This window comes from Salvelinus sp. IW2-2015, linkage group LG36 (assembly GCF_002910315.2).
Source record: "Salvelinus sp. IW2-2015 linkage group LG36, ASM291031v2, whole genome shotgun sequence".
NCBI classification, from domain to species: Eukaryota; Metazoa; Chordata; class Actinopteri; order Salmoniformes; family Salmonidae; genus Salvelinus; species Salvelinus sp. IW2-2015.
Genome location: NC_036875.1, coordinates 12,028,536 through 12,053,563, shown reverse-complemented (window position 1 = coordinate 12,053,563; position 25,028 = coordinate 12,028,536). Strand labels below are relative to the sequence as shown.

Here is a 25,028-nt window from a genome sequence, read left to right as displayed (position 1 = left end):
CAGGATACTCTGAGCACAGCCCAATCCAGAAATCTGTTAGTGGCTTCTGATTAAATTCGATTTTCACAGAACCGCTTGTTGCAATTTCGATGAGGCTCTCTTGTTCAAATATAGGTAAGTGGATTGGAGGCAGGGCATGATAGGGATAACAAATCCAGTTGTTTGTGTCATCCGTTTCKGGAAAGTACCTGCGTAATTGCACACCCAACTCACTCAGGTGCTTCGCTATATCCCATTTGACATTGTCCGTAAGCTTGAGTTCATTTGCACACAAAAAAATCATGCAAYGATGGAAAGACCKGTGTGTTGTCCTTGTTAATGCAGACAGAGAAGAGCTCCAACTTCTTMATCAWAGCCTCGATTTTGTCCCGCACATTGAATATAGTTGCGGAGATTCCCTGTAATCCTAGATTCAGATCATTCAGGCGAGAAAAAACATCACCCAGATAGGCCARTCGTGTGAGAAACTAGTCATCATGCAAGCGGTCAGACAAGTGAAAATGATGGTCAGTAAAGAAAACTTTAAGCTGGTCTTTCGCTTTTGCGCCATCAGTACAGATACCAACACATCTTGACTAACAAAGTCCATTTGATATCACAAAGCTGTCCAGTACTTTAAAAATATCTTCTCCTGTTGTTCTGGTTTCCAGTGGTTTGCATAAGAGGGTGTCTTCCTTAATTGACCCCCCATAAATGTAACAKACATATACCAGGAGCTGTGCCAGGCCCGCCATGTCTGTTTACTCATCCAGCTGTAACACATAGAATTCACTGGCTTGTATGCAAAGCAGTAATTGTTTCAAAACATCTCCTGCCATGTCACTGATGTGTTGTGAAACAGTGTTGGTTGATGAAGGCATTGTCTGTATAGTTTTTTTGGCCTTTTCCCCCAGCATTGTCCCAGCCATATCCGCGGCAGCAGGAAGAATTAAGTCCTCCACAATAGTATGGGGCTTGCCTGTCCTAGCCACCCGGTAGCTCACCATATAAGACGCTTCTTGCCCATTCTTCTTAATGGTATCTGTTGCTTTTATACATGTCTTACTACTCAAAAGTTGTCTCAAARGTTGTCTTAATTCTCGCTCAAAAAACTCCTGTGGCTTATTTTCYAAATTGGCATGTTTTGTTTCTCAATTAATCTTGATGGTTGTAAAGTCGTCTCAAATAATACTGTGAAGGACCTCGGCGTTACTCTGGACCCTGATCTCTCTTTTGACGAACATATCAAGACTGTTTCAAGGACAGCTTTTTTCCATCTACGTAACATTGCAAAAATCAGAAACTTTCTGTCCAAAAATGATGCAGAAAAATTAATCCATGCTTTTGTTACTTCTAGGTTAGACTACTGCAATGCTCTACTTTCCGCCTACGCCGGAAAAGCACTAAATAACTTCAGTTAGTGCTAAATACGGCTGCTAGAAATCCTGACTAGAACCAAAAAATGTGATCATATTACTCCAGTGCTAGCCTCCCTACACTGGCTTCCTGTTAAGGCAAGGGCTGATTTCAAGGTTTTACTGCTAACCTACAAAGCATTACATGGGCTTGCTCCTCTATCTTTCCAATTTGGTCCTGCCGTACATACCTACACGTACGCTACGGTCACAAGACGCAGGCCTCCTAATTGTCCTAGAATTTCTAAGCAAACAGCTGGAGGCAGGGCTTTCTCCTATAGATCTAAATTTTTATGGAATGGTCTGCCTATCCATGTGAGAGACGCAGACTCGGTCTCAACTTTTAAGTCTTTACTGAAGACTCATCTCTTCAGTGTGTATTATGATTGAGTGTAGTCTGGCCAGGAGTGTGAAGGTGAACGGAAAGGCTCTGGAGCAACAAACCGCCCTTGCTGTCTCTGCCTGGCCGGTTCCCTCTCCCCACTGGGATTCTCTGCCTCTAACCCTATTACAGGGGCTGAGTCACTGGCTTACTGGTGCTCTTTCATGCCGTCCCTAGGAGGGGTGCGTCACTTGAGTGGGTTGAGTCATTGACGTGATCTTCCTGTCTGGGTTGGCGCCCCCCCTCGGGTTGTGCGTGGCGGAGATCTTTGTGGGCTATACTCGGCCTTGTCTCAGGATGGTTGAAGATATCCCTCTAGTGGTGTGGGGCTGTGCTTTGGCAAAGTGGGTGGGGTTATATCCTTCCTGTTTGGCCCTCATCGGATGGAGCCACAGTGTCTCCTGACCCTCCTGTCTCAGCTTCCAGTATTTATGCTGCAGTAGTTTATGTGTCGGGGGCTAGGGTCAGTTTGTTATATCTGGAGTACTTCTCCTGTCTTATCCGGTGTCCTGTGTGAATTTAAGTATGCTCTCTCTAATTCTCTCTTTCTCAATTTCTTTTCTCTCTCGGAGGACCTGAGCCCTAGGACCATGCCTCAGGACTACCTGGCATGATGACTCCTTGCTGTCCCCAGTCCACCTGGCGTGCTGCTGCTCCAGTTTCAACTGTTCTGCCTGCGGCTATGGAACCCTGACCTGTTCACCGGACGTGCTACCTGTCCCAGACCTGCTGTTTTCAACTCTCTAGAGACCGCAGGAGCGGTAAGAGTACTCTAATGATCGGCTATGAAAAGCCAACTGACATTTATCCTGAGGTGCTGACTTGCTGCACCCTCGACAACTACTGTGATTATTATTATTTGACCATGCTGGTCATTTATGAACATTTGAACATCTTGGCTATTGTTCTGTTATAATCTCCACTCGGCACAGCCAGAAGAGGACTGGCCACCCTCATAGCCTGGTTCCTCTCTAGGTTTCTTCCTAGGTTTTGGCCTTTCTAAAGAGTTTTTCCTAGCACCGTGCTTCTACACCTACATTGCTTGCCGTTTGGGGTTTTAGGCTGGGTTTCTGTACAGCCTTTGAGATATCGCTGATGTAGAAGGGCTATATATACATTTGATTTGATTTGATGACTATAAGGTTTATAAGTGACTTTTTTTTTTTTAAATTTATAAATTTTTATTTCACCTTTATTTAACCAGGTAGGCAAGTTGAGAACAAGTTCTCATTTACAATTGCGACCTGGCCAAGATAAAGCAAAGCAGTTCGACACATACAACAACACAGAGTTACACATGGAGTAAAACAAAACTAACAGTCATAAGTCTATATACAATGTGAGCAAATGAGGTGAGATAAGGGAGGTAAAGGCAAAAAAGGTAGAGTAAATACAATACAGCAAGTAAAACACTGGAATGGTAGATTTGCAGTGGAAGAATGTGCAAAGTAGAAATAGAAATAATGGGGTGCAAAGGAGCTAATAAATCATTAAATAATTAAATACAGTAGGGGAAGAGGTAGTTGTTTGGCGCTAAATTATAGATTGGCTATGTACAGGTGCAGTAATCTGTGAGCTGCTCTGACAGCTGGTGCTTAAAGCTAGTGAGGGAGATAAGTTTTCCAGTTTCAGAGATTTTTGTAGTTTGTTCCAGTCATTGGCAGCAGAGAACTGGAAGGAGAGGCGGCCAAAGGAGGAATTGGCTTTGGGGCGTGACCAGAGAGATATACCTGCTGGAGCGCGTGCAACAGGTGGGTGCTGCTATGGTGACCAGCGAGCTGAGATAAGGAGGGACTTTACCAAGCAGGGTCTTGTAGATGACCTGGAGCCAGTGGGTTTGGCGACGAGTATGAAGCGAGGGCAGCAACGAGAGCGTACAGGTCGCAGTGGTGGGTAGTATATGGGGCTTTGGTGACAAAACAGATGGCACTGTGTTAGACTCCATCAATTTATTGAGTAGAGTGTTGGAGGCTATTTTATAGATGACATCACCGAAGTCGAAGATCGGTAGGATGGTCAGTTTTACGAGGGTATGTTTGGCAGCATGAGTGAAGGATGCTTTGTTGCGATATAGGAAGCTGATTCTAGATTTAATTTTGGATTGAGATGCTTATGTGAGTCTGGAAGGAGAGGTTACAGTCTAACCAGACACCTAGGTATTTGTGTTGTCCACATATTCTAAGTCAGAGCCGTCCAGAGTAGTGATGCTGGACGGGCGAGCAGGTGCGGGCAGTGATCGGTTGAATAGCATGCATTTAGTTTTACTTGCATTTAAGAGCAGTTGGAAGGCCACGGAAGGAGAGTTGTATGGCATTGAAGCTCATCTGGAGGTTAGTTTACACAATGTCCAAAGAGGAGCCAGAAGTATACAGAATGGAGTCATCTGTGTAGAGGTGTATCAGAGAATCACCAGCAGCAAGAGAAACATTATTGATGTATACAGAGAGAGAGTCGGCCCGAGAATTGAACCCTGTGGCACCCCATAGAGACTGCCAGAGGTCGGACAACAGGCCCTCGATTTGACACACTGAACTCTATCAGAGAAGTAGTTGGTGAACCAGGCGAGGCAATCATTTGAGAACAAGGCTGTCGAGTCTGCCAATAAGAATGTGGTGATTGACAGAGTCGAAAGCCTTGCCAGGTCGATGAATACGGCTGCGCAGTAATGTCTCTTATCGATGGCGGTTATGATGTCGTTTAGGACCTTGAGCGTGGCTGAGGTGCACCCATGACCAGCTCTGAAACCAGATTGCATAGCGGAGAAGGTAAGGTGGGATTCGAAATGGTCGGTATCTGTTTGTTAACTTGGCTTTCGAAGACCTTAGAAAGACAGGGTAGGATAGATATAGGTCTGTAGCAGTTTGGGTCTAGAATGTCACCCTTTGAAGAGGGGGATGACCGCGGCAGCTTTCCAATCTTTGGGAATATCAGACGAATACGAAAGAGACGTTGAACAGGCTAGTAATAGGGGTTGCAACAATTTCGGCAGATAATTTTAGAAAGAGAGGGTCCAGATTGTCTAGCCCGGCTGATTGGTAGGGGTCAAAAGTACATCTGCCGTTGCGAATGTTACTCCCATTCTGTGAGGCACATCGATCTGCAGGTTGAACATGGTCCCTGCATGAGGCTTCTGGTATCTGTGCAATGGAGACATTGAGGCAAAACGTCAACGGTTCGTTGATTTCCGGTTTGGAGCGAGTAGTCGCATTCCGCTTCTCTCCAGGTAGTATTACCATTACCATTCATTTCAGTATTACCATTTTCATTTTCATTACAGTACAACGGTTTTGATTTGTTTGATCTTAGCTAGCTACATAGCCGTCTTTGGTATCAAAGATAATTGTGTAGTTATTGAGGTTCGCTAGCCAGCTATTTCGCATCCTAACGTAACGTAACGTAGCTAACACTGCTAGCTAGCCAGCTAGCACCGAATAGCCAGCACTGCAGAAACGATATACATTACAACGGAACGACTTGATTAGTGTAGTGTTAGCTAGCTACATAGTTGTCTTTGCTATTCTTTGTATCTAAAGATAATTGTGTGGCTTAGAGTAGTTTAGAGTAATTATTCGGTTAGCTAGCCAGCTATTTTCGTCCGCGCGCTGCCGTTCGCCTACCTAGTCAACACTGCTAGCTAACACTGCTAGCTAGCCAACTTCTACCGAATAGCAGCACTGTAGAAACTCGCATTACAATTACATTACAAACGGAACGACTTGATTAGCGTAGTGTTAGCTAGCTACATAGCTGTCTTTGCTGTCCTTGTATCCAAGATAATTGTGTAGTTTTGAGAAATTGTCGAGGTACCTAGCCAGTTAGAGGTTACCTAGCCAGCTACACTTTCAAACAAAGTCAACAACGCAGCCACTGCTAGCCAGCCTACTCACCGCCAGCAGTACTATATCATTTTAGTCAATAAGATTTTATTTTATTTTTGCAACGTAAGCTTAACTTTCTGAACATTCGAGACGTGTAGTCCACTTGTCATTCTAATCTCCTTTGCATTAGCGTAGCCTCTTCTGTAGCCTGTCAACTATGTGTCTGTCTATCCCTTTCTCTCTCTCTTGCAACAGACCATACAAACGCTTCACACCGGTGGCGCCGCTACCCTAGCCGCTACCTAACCTGGTGGTTCCAGCGCGCACGACCACGTGGAGTTCCAGGTCTCCGGCAGCCTCTGGAACTGCCGATCTGCGGCCAACAAGGCAGAGTTCATCTCAGCCTATGCGTCCTCCAGTCCCTCGACTTCTTGGCACTGCGGAAACATGGATTACCACTGATAACACTGCTACTCCTACTGTCTCTCCTCGTCTGCCCACGTGTTCTCGCACACCCGAGAGCTTCTGGTCAGCGGGGTGGTGGCACTGGGATCCTCATCTCTCCCAAGTGGACATTCTCTTCTTTCTCCCCTGACCCATCTGTCTATCGCCTCCTTTGAATTCCATGCTGTCACAGTTACCAGCCCTTTCAAGCTTAACATCCTTATCATTTATCGCCCTCCAGGTTCCCTTGGAGAGTTCATCATGAGCTTGACGCCCTGATAAGTTCCTTTCTGAGGATGGCTCACCTTCTCACAGTTCTGGGTGACTTTAACCTCCCCACGTCTACCTTTGACTCATTCCTCTTCTGCCTCCTTCTTTCCACCCTCTCCTCTTTTGACCTCACCCTCTCACCTTCCCTACTTCACAAGGAGGCATACGCTTGACCTCATCTTTACTAGATGCTGTTCTTTCCACTAATCTCATTGCAACTCCCCTCCAAGTCTCCGACCACTACTTGTATCCTTTTCCCTCTTGCTCTCATCCTAACACTTCCCACACTGCCCCTACTCGGATGGTATCGTGCCGTCCCAACCTTCGCTCTCTCTCCCCGCTACTCTCTCCTCTTCCATCCTATCCATCTTCCCTCTGCTCAAACCTTCTCCACCTATCTCCTGATTCTGCCTCCTCAACCTCCTCTCCTCCCTTTCTGCATCCTTTGACTCTCTATGTCCCCTGTCCTCCAGGCCGGCTCGGTCCTCCCCTCCTGCTCCGTGGCTCGACGACTCACTGCGAGCTCACAGAACAGGGCTCCGGCAGCCGAGCGGAAATGGAGGAAAACTCGCCTCCCTGCGGACCTGGCATCCTTTCACTCCCTCCTCTCTACATTCTCCTCTTCTGTCTCTGCTGCTAAAGCCACTTTCTACCACTCTAATTCCAAGCATCTGCCTCTAACCCTAGGAAGCTCTTTTGCACTTCTCCTCCCTCCTGAATCCTCCTCCCCCTCCTCCCCCTCCTCCCTTCTTGCGGATGACTTCGTCAACCATTTTGAAAAGAAGGTCGACGACATCCGATCTCGTTTGCTAAGTCAAACGACACCACTGGTTCTGCTCACACTGCCCTACCCCTGTGCTTTGACCTCTTTCTCCCCTCTCTCTCCAGATGAAATCTCGCGTCTTGTGACGGCCGGCGCCCAACAACCTGCCCGCTTGACCCTATCCCCTCCTCTCTTCTCCAGACCATTTCCGGAGACCTTCTCCCTTACCTCACCTCGCTCAATCAACTCATCCTTGACCGCTGGCTACGTCCCTTCCGTCTTCAAGAGAGCGAGAGTTGCACCCTTCTGAAAACCAACCTACACTCGATCCCTCCGATGTCACAACTACAGACCAGTACTCCCTTCTTTCTTTTCTCTCCAAAACTCTTGAACGTGCCGTCCTTGGCCAGCTCTCCTGCTATCTCTCTCAGAATGACCTTCTTGATCCAAATCAGTCGGTTTCAAGACTAGTCATTCAACTGAGACTGCTCTTCTCTGTGTCACGGAGGCGCTCGCCACTGCTAAAGCTAACTCTCTCTCCTCTGCTCTCATCCTTCTAGACCTTTCGGCTGCCTTTGATACTGTGAACCAATCAGATCCTCCTCTCCACCCTCTCCGAGCTGGGCATCTCCGGCGCGGCCCACGCTTGGATTGCGTCCTACTGACAGGTCGCTCCTACCAGGTGGCGTGGCGAGAATCTTTTTCCGCACCACGTGCTCTCACACTGGTGTCCCCCAGGGCTCTGTTCTAGGCCCTCTCCTATTCTCGCTAATACACCAAGTCACTTTGGCTCTGTCATATCCTCACATGGTCTCTCCTATCATTGCTATGCAGACGACACACAATTAATCTTCCCTTCCCCCCTCTGATAACAGGTGGCGAATCGCATCTCTGCATGTCTGGCAGACATATCAGTGTGGATGACGGATCACCACCTCAAGCTGAACCTCGGCAAGACGGAGCTGCTCTTCCTCCCGGGGAAGGACTGCCCGTTCAATGATCTGCCATCACGGTTGACAACTCCATTGTGTCCTCCTCCCAGAGTGCTAAGAACCTTGGCGTGATCCTGGACAACACCCTGTCGTTCTCAACTCACATCAAGGCGGTGACCCGTTCCTGTAGGTTCATGCTCTAACAACATTCGCAGAGTACGACCCTGCCTCACACAGGAAGCGGCGCAGGTCTAATCCAGGCACTTGTCATCTCCCGTCTGGATTACTGCAACTCGCTGTTGGCTGGGCTCCCTGCATGTGCTATTAAACCCCTACAACTCATCCAGAACGCCGCCAGGCCCGCTGGTGTTCAACCTTCCCAAGTTCTCTCACGTACACCCCGCTCCTCCGCTCTCCTCCACTGGCTTCCAGTTGAAGCTCGCATCCGCTACAAGACCATGGTGCTTGCCTACGGAGCTGTGAGGGGAACGGCACCTCCGTACCTTCAGGCTCTGATCAGGCCCTACACCCAACCAAGGGCACTGCGTTCATCCACCTCTGGCTGCTCGCCTCCCTACCTCTGAGGAAGTACAGTTCCCGCTCAGCCCAGTCAAAACTGTTCGCTGCTCTGGCACCCCAATGGTGGAACAAACTCCCTCACGACGCCAGGTCAGCGGAGTCAATCAACCTTCCGGAGACACCTGAAACCCCACCTCTTTAGGAATACCTAGGATAGGATAAAGTAATCCTTCTAACCCCCCCCTCCCCTTAAGAGTTAGATGCACTATTGTAAAGTGGTTGTTCCACTGGATATACATAAGGTGAATGCACCAATTTGTAAGTCGCTCTGGATAGAGCGTCTGCTAATGACTTAATGTAAATGTATGTAATGGGTCCAGATTTTGCAGATCTTTCAGAACATCAGCTATCTGGATTTGGGTAAAGGAGAAATGGTGGGGCTTTGGCGGGTTGCTGTGGAGGATGCCGGGTAGTTGACCGGGTAGGGGTAGCCAGGTGGAAAGCATGGCCAGCCGTAGAGAAATGCTTATTGAAATTCTCAATTATAGTGGATTTATCGGTGGACAGTGTTTCCTAGCCTCAGAGCAGTGGGCAGCTGGGAGGAGGTGCTTTATTCTCCATGGACTTACAGTGTCCCAGAACTCTTTGAGTTAGTACTACAGGATGCAAATTTCTGTTTGAAAAACTAGCCTTAGCTTTCCAACTGCCTGTGTATATTTGTTCCTAACTTCCTGGAAAGTTTCATATCACGGGCTATTCGATGCTAATGCAGAACGCCACAGATGTTTTTGTGCTGGTCAAGGGCAGACAGGTCTGGAGTGAACCAAGGATTATGTCTATTCCTAGTTCTACATTTTTTGAATGGGGCATGCTTATTTAAGATGGTGAGGAAGGCACTTTTAAAGAATAGCCAGGCAATCATCACTGACGGGATGAGGTCAATGTCATTCCAGGATACCCGCCCAGGTCGATTAGAAGGGCCTGCTCGCAGAAGTGTTTTTAGGAGCGTTTGAACAGTGATGAGGTGTGGTCGTTTGGTCGCAGACCCATTACGGATGCAGGCAATGAGGCAGTGATCGCTGAGATCTTGATTGAAAACAGCAGAGGTGTATTTGGAGGGCGAGTTAGTTAGGATGACATCTATGAGGGTGCCCGTGTTTACGGATTTGGAGTTGTACCTGGTAGGTTCATTGATCATTTGTGTGAGATTGAGGGCATCAAGCTTAGATTGTAGGATGGTCGGGGTGTTATGCATGTCCCAGTTTTAGGGTCACCTAGTAGCACGAGCTCAGAAGATAGATGGGGGGCAATCAATTCACATATGGTATCGAGGGCACAGCTGGGGGCAGAGGGAGGTCTATAGCAAGCGGCAACAGTGAGAGACTTGTTTCTGGAAAGGTKAATTTTTAGAAGTAGAAACTCGAATTGTTTGGGTACAGACTTGGATAGTAATACAGAACTCTGCARGCTATCTTTGCAGTAGATCGCAACACCGCTCCCTTTGGCAGTTCTATTTTGGCGGAAAATTTTATAGTTAGCGAYGGAGATTTCAKGGTTTTTGGTGGTTTTCCTAAGCCAGGATTCAGACACGGCTAAGACATCCGGGTTGGCAGAGTGTGCTAAAGCAGTGAGTAAAACAAACTTAGGGAGTAGGCTTCTAATGTTAACATGCATGAATCCAAGGCTTTTACGGTTACAGAAGTCAACAAATGAGAGCTCCTGGGGAGTAGGAGTGGGGCTAGGCACTGCAGGACCTGGATTAACCTCTACATCACCAGAGGAACAGAGSAGAAGTTAGGATAAGGGTACGGCTAAAGGCTATACGAACTGGCAGTCTAGCACGTTCGGAACAGAGAGTAAAAGGAGCAGGTTTCTGGGCTCGATAGCATAGATTCAAGGCATAGTGTACAGACAAAGGTAAGGTAGTATGTGAGTACATTGGAGGTAAACCTAGGCATTGAGTAATGATGAGAGAGATATAACTTGTAAGTCGCTCTGGATAAGAGCGTCTGCTAAATGACTTAAATGTAAATGTAATATAGTCTCTAGAGATGTTTAAACCAGGTGATGTCATCGCATATGTAGGAGGTGGAACAACATGGTTGGTTAAGGCATATTGAGCAGGGCAAGAGGCTCTACAGTGAAATAAGACAGTAATCACTAACGAGGACAGTAATGCATATTGATATTAGAGAGAGGCATGCGTAGCCAAGTGAACATATGGGTCCAGTGAGTGGTTGGGCTGACTGGGGACACGGCGATTCAGACAGTTAGCAGGCCGATGCTAACAAGCTAACAGTTAGTAGGCCGGGGCTAAACAAGCTAGCAGTTAGCAGACCGGGGCTGGCAAGCTAGCAGTTAGCAAACCGGGGCAGGCAAGCTAGCAGTTAGCAGACCGGGGCAGGCAAGCTAGCAGTTAGCAGACCGGGGCTAGCAAGTTARCCTTTKGGGGACGTCRCGATGGGGGTAAGTCTGTTTTTGCCTCWTYGTGCGGTGACGTCGATAGACCAGTYGTGGAATTAGTAGGRTTCCAGGTAGMTCTAGGTAGCTAGCAGGCCTAGCAGGTTAGCAGAATKGGCCTTCAGCKGGCGTCGCGCCTGAGGGGCCTGTTGGAGTCCTCGGGCAGATTATGTCGGTATTCCAGTCGTAGAGGATCGGCGGGGTTCCGTGCCCCGTACCAGCAGTAGAAGGGGTCCGGATATTGTAGCCCAGGAGTGGACTTCGGTGGTAGCACAGGAGCCCTGGATGGGCTAGCTTCAGGCTAATTGGTGCTTGCTCCGGGATGGAAACGCTCCAGCCAGGAGTGGTCACCCAGGATTGCGGTTAGCTAGTTGCGAAGATCCAGATGAAAATGTTCAGAGTTTGCGGTAGGAATCCGGGGATATGGAGAGAAATATGTCCGTTATGCTCTGGTTTGAGTCACGTTGTTCGAACTGGCGAGAGCTTTCCGAGCTAAAGGTTAGCTGATGACCGCTAGCAATGGTTTGCTAACTGATAGCTGGTAGGTAGTTAGCTGGCTAGCTTCAGTTGAGGGATTYCAGATCCAAAGTAAATAGAAATACTTTAGAAAAAAGCAGATCCACGCCACATTGGGTGAGGCGGGTTGCAGGAGAGTATTTAGAAGTTGAGGTTAGGAAAATATTTAAAAAAGATATGCAAAGAAAAAGATGTAAAAAGATATATACAAGAGACACGACAGGACAAAGACGTCTGACTGCTACGCGATCTTGGATTCAGTGCATTGAAAAGCAACTTGACACTTTGTCAATCAGTCAGCGCAAATTTGGATTATAATAACAAGAAAATTGCATTGACAGAAAAGGGAGAGTACTGAATCAATGCATAAAGTAAGGGCTGTAATGTTAGCTCGCTACATTGCTATGCAAGCCAGATTGACTAGTGTAATGAGTAGCGTTAGATGAGCAATGCCCATTGCTTCTATTATACATTAGCAGTATGGCAGTTTCCTAAAGTTTGATGTTGACTAACTTTACTTACTAGCTAGCTAGCTGTGCTTTGTGGGAGATATTGTATTTGTATTGATATTTGGGGTGGCAAGTAGCCTAGTGGTTGGAGCGTTGGGCCAGTAACCGAAAGGTTGCCAGATCGAATCCCTTAGCTGACAAGGTCAAAATCTGTCATTCTGCCCATGAACAAAGCAGTTAACCCACTGTTCCTAGGCCGTCATTGTAAATAATMATTTGTTCTTAACTGACTTGCCTAGTTAAATAAAGGTTAAAAAAGAAAGAGAAAAAAAAAGATTAAGTTGTGCTGGTGCATTGCGATCTGTCCGTTCATGTTACAGCCTTGTTAGCYTGTAGCTAGCTAACGTTGCTGGTTAACTTAGCAGCCAAGGGTGTTGGCTATCTTATTTGTCTGTGCTCTGATTACACGCAACTGTCAAGGCCAACAGTTTACACAGATGACTTCAGCCATGTGAAAACCTTCCAAAGCTAAATATTGCCAGCTTCCTTTGCTTGTAGCTTGCCTCTCATTCGACTGGTGTTAACTAGTTAACTAGCACTGTTGCTGCGCAACCCAACTGCTTTGGTCCGGTTGAAAAGATGTTAGCATTGTTAGAAATGGGATTTGGCTGAAAAGATGTTAGCATTGTCAGAAATGCTACAAAAAGGTAGCACATCTCTGGTTCTTAATGGACAGAAATGAGCACATGAGTGACAAATTAAAAATGTAATCAAACCTGTTGTCCCTACAAACTTATTGATCCCGAAAGGTGGCAAATGGTCACTTTATAGACGCTATAGTCTCGTTCTTAACTGACGCCTAAATATTGAGCTAGGTCGGGCAAGAAATTGCATTTTTTTTTACTAATGCTAATGATCCTGTTAAAAATTCGGTATGTGGTTCTCAGTAACGCCCGTGTCGAGAGGAGGGGAGTGTGTTATGTACCTCCAATCAAGTTGATTTGCAAATTTTCATCATCATTAGTGTCATATTGGCTTAGATATGATGGTAGAGAGATTTGAATTTCACATTGAGCTTCAACCAATGCATATACTATTGTGGGGCATTAGTATTCCTGGAATGGATTACTGTCAAATCAATACCCTATAACAACATGTGGTAAAGGGCTTCCAACAACAGGTCAATGGACACTAGCATAATACAATGGGCTAAGCGCCTAAATGAACTGTGGGACAACGTAAAAGCTGGTTAAGGAGCATTTACCAACATATTAATGCTGCCTGCCATCCTTTATATTTTTGGTCACTACAGACCTAATGAAAGCCAAACCAACAGAGTAATTTGTTACCAGATGTCAGTTTGCTCCCAGAGGTCCAATTCTAAATTCAATTCTACCCAGAGCTAATCACTTTAAGACCCCCTCAGAGGCAAACAGCTTTTCCCCCCAATTAAGAAGCCTTTTGAAAATGTCTCAATGACTTCCGATTTTAAAAGCATTTCCCTTAATGTAATCCAAAACTCTATGCTCTTTGAGAGTTACCAAGACATGAGCAAAAATGTTATCATAAACCATGAGACTTACATTGTATATCAGCATGTATTCCATCTTAGAACTGACCTAATCATCACATTTGTCTGAAAAAGCATATAACAGCATGCTTTTTCGATAAATTATTCAATGTAAATGAATTAGTATTAGTGGCATAGAAAAAAAGGCTCCAGGATCAGTTACTGTAAACATGCCCATCTTTCTTTGTTGAAAATGAAAGGGCTAGGGCTTGAGAGCAGCACTTAAACTGAGCAACAAATAAGCATTCAGTGCACATGAGATGCCTCCAACACTTAAATTACCCTACTGGACCAATAAGTCTCTCCCCTGAGGTACTGGCTGATGGAGAAAGGGCGGGGTGTTGGAGGGTGGGTGGGGGTGTTATTTTAGATGGGGATTAGCGCCCACATTAAAAAAATACTATAGTGTATACTATGGTAGGGATACTAAGTTCTCAAAAACACTACAGTGAATACTGAATAATTTACTGTAATATACTTTAGTATACTGTAGTATTTACAGTTTACTATAGTATAAATACTGTAGTAAAAAAAAGAGTATATACTATAGTAATTACTGCAGTGTTTTTGCAGACTGTATTATACTGTAGTATTTACTATAGTGTTTTTGCGGACTGTAGTGAGGTATACTTATAAGGCACGAGGGCTTGTGGTATATGGTCAATATACCATGGCTAAGGGCTGTTCTTATGCGCGACAGATGCAGCCCTTAGCCATGGTATATTGGCCATATACCACAAACCAGAGAAGTACCTTATTGCTATTATAAACTGGTTACCAACTTTATTAGAGCAGTAAAAATAAATAGTTTGTCATACCCTTGGTATACGGTCTGATATACCACGGCTTTCAGCCAACCAACATTCTGGGCTCAAACCACCCAATTTACAATGTAGTATTTACTGTAGTGTTTTTTGGGACATTACTGKAGTATTTATTAATGTATTTTTGTTTTATTGTATTTGACATAGAAGTGGGGGGCTTTCTCCGTGAGAAAACCTACTGGAGAAATACTAAAAGAGCAAATTTTCCATAACTTGTAGGTAGGACTGGGTTCTGAACAGAGAGTTCAGAGCTTCTGCTATTTTCTATAACCATAGGGAACACAATATATGGTCTATACTCCGCATGTAGGTTTCTCACTTACGGGTGGCACAAATTGGCATATGGAGGAGGGCAATGGGCAGGGTGTATATACAAATTAAATACTGTAGTATTTACTATAGTTTAAAAAAAGTGTTTTGCGGACTGTAATGTATTTACAAAATACTACACATGAATGAGGGATACTACAGTGTGTAGTATAGTATATTACAGTTTACTACAGAATTCTATAGTAAGAACTGTTGTATTCTATAGTAAACTGTAGTAATTGTTATGTGGGAGGCGTGTCAGAAAACACTACATTTACACAAAGCGACACTCTCCCCCTGTGACCTACTGCACTTGCTTCTATAGGAAGCGTTTAGCTATACAGATGAGGAACAATCAAATACATGATCAATTATTTATTTTGCCAGGTTAGCCTTAAAATATGCTCTCCTGACAAAAGGAATATAGATACAACATCAAATATAATGTACGGTATATTTGATTGTTCTTCATCTGTGAAAACAGTGGGTAGAAAATGTATTCATCAGCTCACTAAAGGCATCTGCATGCTTCCCATCCGAAACAGTTCGTTACAGTTTGAGCATATACTGTAAAATGACAACATTTTGATCGTTTTGGTGTTCGGCAAGGGTTTTTTCAGCTGTTCGTGCACACACATTGTTTACGAGGCAGGCCGAATTTCGGTAGCCGAAGTCTACACCTCTACATCGGTCATTGGTCAACAGTAGTGATTCTTCAATAAAGTGTTTGTTGTCATTCAGCGACTCATTTTCATGCACATCTTTTCACTTGAGAATTACTGCATCCAACATCTTACTTAGATGTACACTTTTGCGGCTAAGATCTCCTCGGCAAAAATCGTCAAAAGTAATGCTAACTTTCTTGAGTTATCTTAGATTGGTTCTGACTATTGTGAGGAAGTGGCTACCGTAGACAAACAAAACTATTGTCGCTTTTTTTCTTCTCGTTTTTCAAGCGAATGTCTTTTAAGGGAGTCAGCGAGCACGCTCTATCTGTTGTCCTAGCCAAGTTTGGCTAGGCGCCAGCCGAACCGAAGCATGCGGAAGCCTTTAGACACTCTATCTCAGCTCATCTTACAGTAATACAGTAGGAGTTGTGGACCAACTGAAAAATAGACTGTTCACAACAATGCAATTGACTCTCGCCCATTTCCCTATTTTCTTGACACTCTAACCCCTTCATTTTATTAGTTAGCCCAAATCCCATTAGCAGAGATTCAGCTCTGTAATTACAAAGAGCACTTCACAACTGCAATATCCATTAGAATCATCTCTCAAATTAGCCTCCATTATTTCAACTCACATGTACAGTATCAATTCATTTTTCACATACCAACTACTGCAGAATGATCAGGGTTGGAAAAACACTATGATCAGCTCTGTCTGTTGCGGGTAATGGTTTCACATAATGGTTGGTCCATTTAAACAAGACTCTTCCAGTTCAAAACAACTGAACTACTGGTAAAGTTCTGCACCTTTCAACATTACATTATCCCGGTCATAACCGCAAGCCTCATTCACACCAGATAGATAAACCACATTATTCATATGAAAGTGTGTGCCACTACACAACAAGCCAACCATCAAAGATTTGATGCAACAGGACATGACAGGCCAACAGAGCTTCATTGACGGCCTGGCTGACACACCTACCACGGCATCAAAGGAAGTGTCCTAATCACCGAGTCAGATTACCTAGCCAGCCCTACTGTATCACTTCACCGAAAGAGGTTTTCTGCTGTACATTAGGAGCAGTACTGTATTTAGGCTAGATCAGATAAAGGAGATAGGGGTCAAAGGTTTGCATGAATCTCATGCAAAACCTATCCATCCCACCTCCCACAGTGTCAGACACGAGGTGCAAGGTTCCGCAGATGATCGTTCAGAAGATAAGAATTTCAAGATGCGAAATGGTTTTCACGTTAAATATTACTTTAGTCAGATGTAAATAGGACTGTCATATTGGGGTAATGTAGTTTACGAAAGCTCAAATCAGGAAGGCCACTCTGAACGCTCGTTTAACTTCATCAAGTAAGCACAGCATCAATCACTTCGTTTCCTATTATATGGGCATAGTGGGAATGAATACCAACGTATCATCAGCATAGCATCTTGCTTCTTCTCTTCTTTCCTATTCGCCATGTGTGGAAGGTCATTCATCTATTTGCCTTATGGACCTCTAAGCACGGCACAATAATGCACATTCCTCATGCTTGCTGTTCAATCTACTGTATGGGCTCACTCTTGCAATTATCACCTTCCTCTCAACCAATGGGCTTGGGATGTATTTATATGTCAACATACCCTTGTTCTCTCTCTTGCTGTTTGTTAGCAGCAGTTGTTGACAACCATCCACCAGCTATAATAACCTTAAACCCAGTCATTGGGACTCCTTTCCCCCAGCGTGGGGTTTTGATGCCAGCTGCACAGCAAAGGGCTACCTGTCATCAGCATCTGGCTCTGAGGAGCATTCATTGGAGACGAGGCCATACYCCAAACTATTTAATAAAATTCCATATTGCATTCCGTCTCCGTTGTTCGTTCAGATAATCCTGTAGTCGAACTATAGAAGGGTCAGTCACTGATGTCTAATCCAGAATCCGGTTTAACCTCCAGCAAAGCAGTCAACAGGATTGGCGGTCACCATTCAAAGTAAATGCAATCCCTGTCCAGAAATCCTTAAAGACCGTTTTACAGCAAGGCAACAGCCAAAACCATGGTTTAATAGTCAAAATGCTCTTTGCCTGATTTAATTCAGACAAACTAATCTTAGTCTTCCTCCAAATAATGAAACAGTTTGTGATCCCATCATAGCAGTAAGCTTAGGAGGTTATGATTAGAAACATTGTTCGAGTGGATTTACTTTGAGTTAATGAAAGGAATTAAAGGCATACACAGGAAATAACACAGCTGTTCTCTGAATAGGAGGACATGATCGAACCAGATCAGGTAGTTACCTGGGATTTGAGTCCGGGAGAAGGGAACACGAATTACTGTGGAGGAGTGAATCCAACCCACAAACCCAGATTACAGAAAAAAAATGACTACCGTATCATATTGTGCAAAAACTATTCTATGCAATTAAATAGTGACATGTCAAGTATAAACACAGACTCAAAAAGGCCCATATCTATGTGATAATACACTCATAAGAGGAGTGCAACTATAGCTCTGTGACTCATCATAACCATCACTTAACCCTCCATACAAACAAAGGCTTTATCAATGGAGTCTGCAATGACAGATGTGTCCATTCTCATGCGCTTTCCCTCTGGGGGGAGAAGTGGGGGGTCTGGGTAACTACTATCTGATCTGCCACATCCACTCTGACACACTGATGCGCACTCACAAACACACACACACACATGATCCACTCCACCTCTCCAACCCTTATGGATTGTCTATGTTAATTTTTCTATAAATACATGCTTTAAAATACTAAAATGCTTCAAAAATAACTATGTATTTGTTCAAATTATACAGAATCATTTCTAAATGAACGCTATGGATCCAATAGTGGATCTTAAAATCAAAGTCTAGAAACACAAAAATATAGCATGTCACATTACTAAATTCACAGGTCATGAGTACATTTGGCACTCTGCGCATCATTATGCATGGATGCACACTTGTATGTTGAATAATTCACCTCAGATTACATAACATGCATAATACAAACTGCTGCCTGCTCTCAAGACGTTTTATGAACTAGTACATACCTTCTACTGACTGGCAGACTTCAGGCTGCTTGGAAAACAATTCGGGGAAGCCCCTCCCAAGAGTTTCAGTTCAGTTCTTCAGCTTTAGGTTCTCACCAAACAGAGACATTTCAAGTATCCAAAACATTATAGTTATGCACATTATCCTTGTGATACGTTTCTGTACAAATGATAAGACATAATTAAAATGTTGTCAAATTATGTATTACAATGTGTTAATGTATAGAAGATCATCCCATTTTATAGCTCCACATTAGCATTACACAGATGCTTGTTAAAGCAAGACTCACCTAAAAGTGTTCACACTGTCCCATGTGCAGACAACTGTTACTGTCTAGTTATCTTAATAAGATGTGACTCCCTTCTTCCACAGTCCCAGTAGTAGACTCCACCTTTCAAAGTCCCTGTGTCAGTAACTGGTCTAAACCCCCCCACATCCCCTGGTTGTTAGTGTGGTCCAGTCCTGGTGCTCCAGCCTCCATCCCTCTCTCAGAGCAGAGTGAGTTGAGCCCAGCCTGCCTTTGCCCAGCAGAGTGCCTCCCTCCCTGCCTCCCTGCCCGCCAGCTTACTTCCCCCACGCAGCAGTTGCTAGGCGATTACTCTACTCCTCCAATCATCATGCGCTCATGAGTGGACGCTCACTCCATCGCAGTGCCATACAGCTACAGTACACTACGCACACGCAGCGCAGACACTGTTGTACTGTAACTTGCTCACGTGGTCCCAAAAGGCAGCGACAAACGGGAGCTTTACTCGATTATTTAACCGATTAAGTCGTGTTTACACAGAAAATACAGATGTGTACCATAAGTGCCATCTAGTCTTGAAAAGTGAATACATAAGACTGGAACAATGATTTGGGAGAACACTCATCATAGTACCTTTTATGCAGTTATCCTTCAATTTGACACCTAATCAAAACTTGAGGATTTCATTATTTCATATTCACGTTGGAATTGTTGTTTTATATGCTGTGGTTCATCCACTTTGTATGCAACAACTGTACATCTCTCTTGTTGAGAGTGACTTCTAAATTCAAACGTACCAATGGTTAATGAAGGCATATTACATTTACAGCACCCAACTTGCCATTTCGCACGCAGGGCATTCATGAAATTAATTAATTATTCCAAATTGCATGTTCAAACCTACAGTTGAAACTAAACTGATCTGACAGTATGGTATTGTCCAGGCACACTGGGCCTACAGCAGGATATTAAGTGACATTACATCCAGAGCAAAGCAGAAAGCCAACCGCAGTAATAGCTTTTTGGACTCAGGAATCGCTCTTGTTCTCCTATTATCCAGGGGTGGCAGGGTGGCATACAAGTAGCATTATTTGAGGCCCTGAATCCTTTCTCCTTTATTTCGAGTTCTGACCCCGAAATGTTCCGTACATTCAGTACCCCTGGTTCTATTACTTAGCCTCTCTGCATTACATCAAGGACAGTGGGCAGATGGAATCTTATCTTTGACCTTCCTACTGATTACAGCCACACAGGTCTGCAGCTTTTATCTATGTTCTGACCTTCTAACCAACAGCCACACGGCATCCAATAAGTGTTTTTGACAATATTGTTAGGTAGTAACATATTTACAATCTGTCACGTCTGCTCCTGCTCCTCCCCTCCAGCGTACGACGTCGCCAGTATACGAACCACCGGTCCTGGGATTCATCATTACGCACACCTGGCACTCATGATTACGTGCACCTGTGAATCATTATGATTCACACCTGGACTCCATTACCTTTATAAATTACTCCCCTTTATATGTCACTCCCACATGTTCACTCACCAGGTTGGTATTGTTCTTGTTTATCGGCGTACTGCCTTATGTTAGTGTCGTGTTCTGGGTTTTGTATTTTATTAAAATGTTTCACCTGCTTCTGACTCACCGCCACATCATTACAGAATACCAACTCAAAATATGGAAGTAGGAAGACAACCGGACATCTCCCAGACAATCAATGAACAAGGTGACCTTCTTCGTCAACACCATAATCAGCTGGCTCAACTGGGGACGGCCATGGAAGATGTTCTCCGCAGTCTACAACGTCTCAACAGCAGAGGATATTCTAGAGCCAGTCTACCCAACGAGTCAGCACACCAGCCCATTCAGCAACCCACTCAGGTCAGCGATGCCCAAATGCCGTGGCTTCCTCCTTCAGTGCTCCCTCTATTTCACACATCAGATGGGAGCCCCCACCACCGAGAGGACTAAGGTTGCCACGGTTATTTCTCTGCTGACTGGGCAGGCATTGGAATGGGCCGTCTGGGCGAGAGGAGAGGAGGAGCTTGAGTCTTATGAGGGGTTCAAGGCTCTGTTTTAAATGTATTTTCAATCTTCCCGCAGAGGGCAGAGAGGGAGGTAAGCGTCTGCTTCAGCTCCAGCAGGGGAATCAGACGGCTGCTGAGTATGTGCTTACCTTCCGGACAGTAGCAGCTTCCAGTGGCTGGAATGAGCCGGCGCTGAGCACGTTATTTAGAAGAGGTCTGCGCGAGGAGGTCCAGACGGAACTGCCCTGCCGAGATGACAACCTCGCTCATTGCTATGGCCATCCGTCTGGATAACCTCCTCTGGGCGCGTCGGCATCTCCATCGCTTCTCTCCCTCCTTCGGCGAGTGTTCGGGATCAGAGCCTGAACCCATGGAGGTAGGGGTCACACGCCTTCCAGTGGCGGAATGACGCAGACAGACATTCTGTTACTTCAGAATCTGGGATACACTAGAGCAGAGGGACAGTCGCGTGATGTTACATCCCCTGGAAAAGGAGTTAGTATTCCATCTACTGCTCTTCCTGTTAGACTTTTTTTTAGTACCCATCACTCTGGCTGACTGTCCCTCATGCCCTGTGACTACAGCTTTAGTGGATTCCGGCGCCGCATGGAACTTTATGGATCAGACCCTTGCCGCCTCTCTCAAAATTACTATCTACCTGTTCTCCTCTCCATTTACGGTTCAAGGTCTCAACTGTCGGCCTCTAGGATCCGGAACCATCACACACATCACCCAACCGCTCACCCTCACTGTGGAGCCCAATCACCAGGAAAACATTGCCTTCATCAGCAGTGCACCAGTTCACAAGATCACCCTCGGCCTACCTTGGCTTCAGCGCCATAACCCTACCATCTCATGGTCTGAGAATCACCGACTGGTCACCTGAATGCCGGAAGACCTGCTTTCCTGTCCCCTGTGGTTCCACGTCGGTTGAGAGTCCTGTGGTTGCCCTCCAGCCCAACATCCCGGAGGAATATCAGGATCTAAGGGAGGTATTCTCCAAGACCCGTGCTCCCTCCTCATCGCCCCCAGAGTGCCTACAATCTCATTTGCTTCTGGGGGGGGGGGGTGAGTGGAAGGCGGTGTTCAGCACGATGTCTGGTCACTATGAGTATTTGGTTATGCCCTTTGGTTTAGCCAATGCTCTGTCAGTGTTCCAGGCATTTGTCAAAAAGGTGTTCAGGGACATGCTCGGACGTCAGGTCATTGTGTAAATTGATGACATCCTGATCTTCTCGACCAACCTGGAAGATCACATCGAGCAGTCCTGGAACGCCTTTTGGCTAACCACCAGTTCTCCTTCTTTGACTACCAAATCAGCCCGCAGGGAGTGAGGATGGAGGACAAGAAGGTAGATGCGGTAAGGTCATGGCCAGTCCCAACCACCATCAAGGGATTATAACGTTTTTTGGGATTTGCCAACTTTTACCCCGCCACTTCATCAGGAACTTCAGCGCCGTCACCACCCCTCTCACCTCCCTCCTCAAGGGTGGGCCTCGTAGCAGCCGACGAGGCCTTTCGTCTCCTCAAGGGCAGTTTCACCTCCGCCCCCTTGCTAAAACACCCAGATCCCACGCTACCTTTTGTGGTTGAGGTAGACACATCGGAGGTGGATGTGGGGGCAGTTTTGTCACAAAGACAGGGGGACACGCTAAAATTGTATCCTTGTGCTTTCTTGTCCAAGAAAATATCCACCGCAGAGAGAAATTGCGACGTCGGCAATCGAGAGCTCTTGGAGGTGAAGTTGGCATTAGAGGAGTGGAGACACTGGCTGGATGGCGCCAAGGAACTATTCGTCATCCTCACCGACTATCGGAACCTTGAGTTCATATGGACAGCGAGGAGACTGAATCCTCTTTTTCACTAGGTTCAACTATCACCCAGGTTCTAAGAACATCAAGGCCAATGCCCTGTCCCATATCTACAATTCGGGAGAGGCTCCTGCCCAGAGGGCACCCATAATCCCATCCTCCCGAGTCATGGGTCCAGTGGTTTGGGACGTAGATGTGGACATCCTCCAGGCTCTAGAGAGGGAGCCCGCACCCCAGAATTGTCCTCACACGCACATCTACGTTCCCACAGGGATAAGGGATCGGCTGCTGAACTGGACACACACAGCTGTTGTCGCAGGCCATCCAGGTATTTCTCACACCATCCATTCCATCACTGAGAAATACTGGTGGCCCACCTTGGTGCAGGATGTTATGTGGTATGTCAAGTCCTGTTCTGTGTGTGCTCGAACCAAGTCCCCCCGGGAATGCTCCAGCAGGGAAGTTCTTGCCGCTTCCCGTTCCTCAGCGACCTTGGTCCCATCTATCCATTGACTTTGTTACTGATCTTCCCCTTCTGGTGGTTTGACCACCATTCTGGTGGTAGTGGATAGATTATCCAAGACATGTCAATAAATCCCTCTTCCTGGTCTTCCCACTGCTCTCCAGGTCGCTGAGGCATTCTTCCAACAGGTCTTCTGGTATTATGGCCTTCTAGAGGACATCGTCTCGGACTGTGGCCCCCAATTCATATCCCCAGTATGGAGGGCCTTCTTGGAGAAGCTAGGGGTCACGGTTAGCCTCACATCCGGATATTGGCCTCAGTCTAACGGGCAGGTGGAGAGGATGAATCAGGAGCTGGGGAGGTTCCTGAGGAGTCACTGTCAGGACCGGCAGGGTGAGTGGGCACGTTTTCTTCCTTGGGCAGAGTACGCCCAGAACTCTCTATGTCACTCCTCCACTGGGTTGACCCCTTCCAGTGTGATTTGGGTTTCCAGCCGGCCCTGGCCCCGTGGACCCCGGGCCAGACCGTGGCTCCTGCGATAGATGAGTGGTTCCGGCGCGCGGAGGAGGTGTGGAACAATGCGCACGTGAGACTCCAGTGCGCCGTCCATTGTCAGAAGGAGCAGGCAGACCGTCACCGCAGTGAGACCCCTGTGTTCCATCCTGGGGATCGCGTCTGGCTCTCTACCAGCAACCTCCCACTCCGCCTGCCCTGCAAGAACCTGAGCCCCCAGTTTGTGGGGCCGTTCAAGGTTCTCCGGAGGGTCAATGAGGTGACATACAGATTACGATTACCCAGTCACTACCGTATCGCACCCTCTTCATGTCTCCCTTCTCAGGCCGGTGGTTCCTGGTCCCCTAGCTGATGCTGTCCCCCACGACACACCACCACCCCCCGGACATTGAGGGGGGGGCCCGTCGTACGTTGTCAGATCCCTACTGGACTTCCGACGTTGTGGGGGTCGGCTCCAGTATCTAGTGGACTGGGAGGGGTATTGCCCGGAGGAGCGGTGTTGGGTTCCGGTGGAGGACATTCCAGACCCCAACATCATCCGTGATTTCCACCTTCGCCGCACGGACTTACCCGCTCCTCGTCCTCGGGGTCGTCCCCCTGGTCGACGTCATCCTGCGACTGGAGCCGCCCGTCAGAGAGGGGGTACTGTCACGTCTGCTCCTCCGCTCCGGCGTACGACGTCGCCAGAATACTAACCACCGGTCCTGGGATTCATCATTACGCGAACCTGTGAATCACCTGGACTCCGTTACCTTCACAAGTTCCTCCCCTTTATATGTCACTCTCCCATGTTCACTCACCAGTTGATATTGTTCTTGTTTATCGACGTACTGCCTTGTTAGTGTTGTGTTCTTGGTTTTGTTTTATTAAAACGTTTCACCTGCTTCCAACTCACCGCCCCATCATTACACTGAGGGGTGACCACTGCAAGATTAGAGTAATAGTTGGCTCAAATAAAATCCTGGGTATGAAAATCATTCCTATGTGCATCAAGGACATGGAACAGACAGCGATAGACTGGCTATAAGCTACCGATACAGATTGKGCTGTCGTGCAAGAAAAGAAGAAGAGTGGGGAAAAGTAAAGCACAATCACAATTGTGTTGTTCCAATCTCGGAGGCCGGCGGAAGCAGGAAAAGTGTATGGGAAATTGATGATCAGGTCATTGGAGCCACAGCCAGTTTTCCTGTGTGTGAAGAGCCCAGCCCATGTCTTCTCTGTTAAACAAACAAGCACACGCCTGCCTCTCCCAATAACATAAGCAGACTCTGACATGTGCAGAGCAGGAGCCATGCCCGATACACTCTTAGAAAAAAAATTGCAATCTAGAACCTGTCTCCATAGGAGAACCCTTTGAAAAAAAATGTTGGTTCCAGGTAGAACCCTTTTTAGTTCCATGTAGAACCTTTTACACAGAGGATTCTACATCGAACCCAAAAGAGTTCTACCTGGAACCAAAATGGGTTCTCCTATTGGGACAGCCGAAGAACCCTTTTGGAAGCCATTTTTCTAAGAGTGTAGACGTGACAGTTGATATTGTTGTTGAAGGCGGGGTCAGGGGAATAGAGAACAATGAACATGGCATGTTCCAGA

The 25,028-nt window shown here is 46.2% G+C and overlaps 1 protein-coding gene and 1 non-coding gene across 7 annotated transcripts in view; both read right to left on the bottom strand.

The window, feature by feature from the left end:
• Positions 1 to 25,028, bottom strand: part of LOC111959839 (rap guanine nucleotide exchange factor 4) — a 54,114-nt gene that overhangs the window by 21,606 nt on the left and 7,480 nt on the right. For 3 of the 6 annotated variants that reach the window (XR_002876727.1, XM_023981648.1, XM_023981650.1), the window contains exons 1-2: positions 18,660 to 19,003; positions 18,370 to 18,529 (exon numbers count right to left, since the gene is read on the bottom strand). The exons of 1 other annotated variant lie outside the window; for it this stretch is intronic. The gene's annotated coding sequence lies outside the window, so the exon portion shown is untranslated. Of the gene's footprint in view, positions 1 to 18,369; positions 18,635 to 18,659; positions 19,004 to 25,028 lie in introns of those variants that run through there. 2 more of the 6 variants (XM_023981649.1, XM_070437575.1) reach the window with 2 other exon arrangements.
• On the bottom strand, positions 14,494 to 14,548 carry LOC111959976 (U7 small nuclear RNA). The gene has a single exon (XR_002876744.1). It is a non-coding gene; the product is annotated as a U7 small nuclear RNA (small nuclear RNA).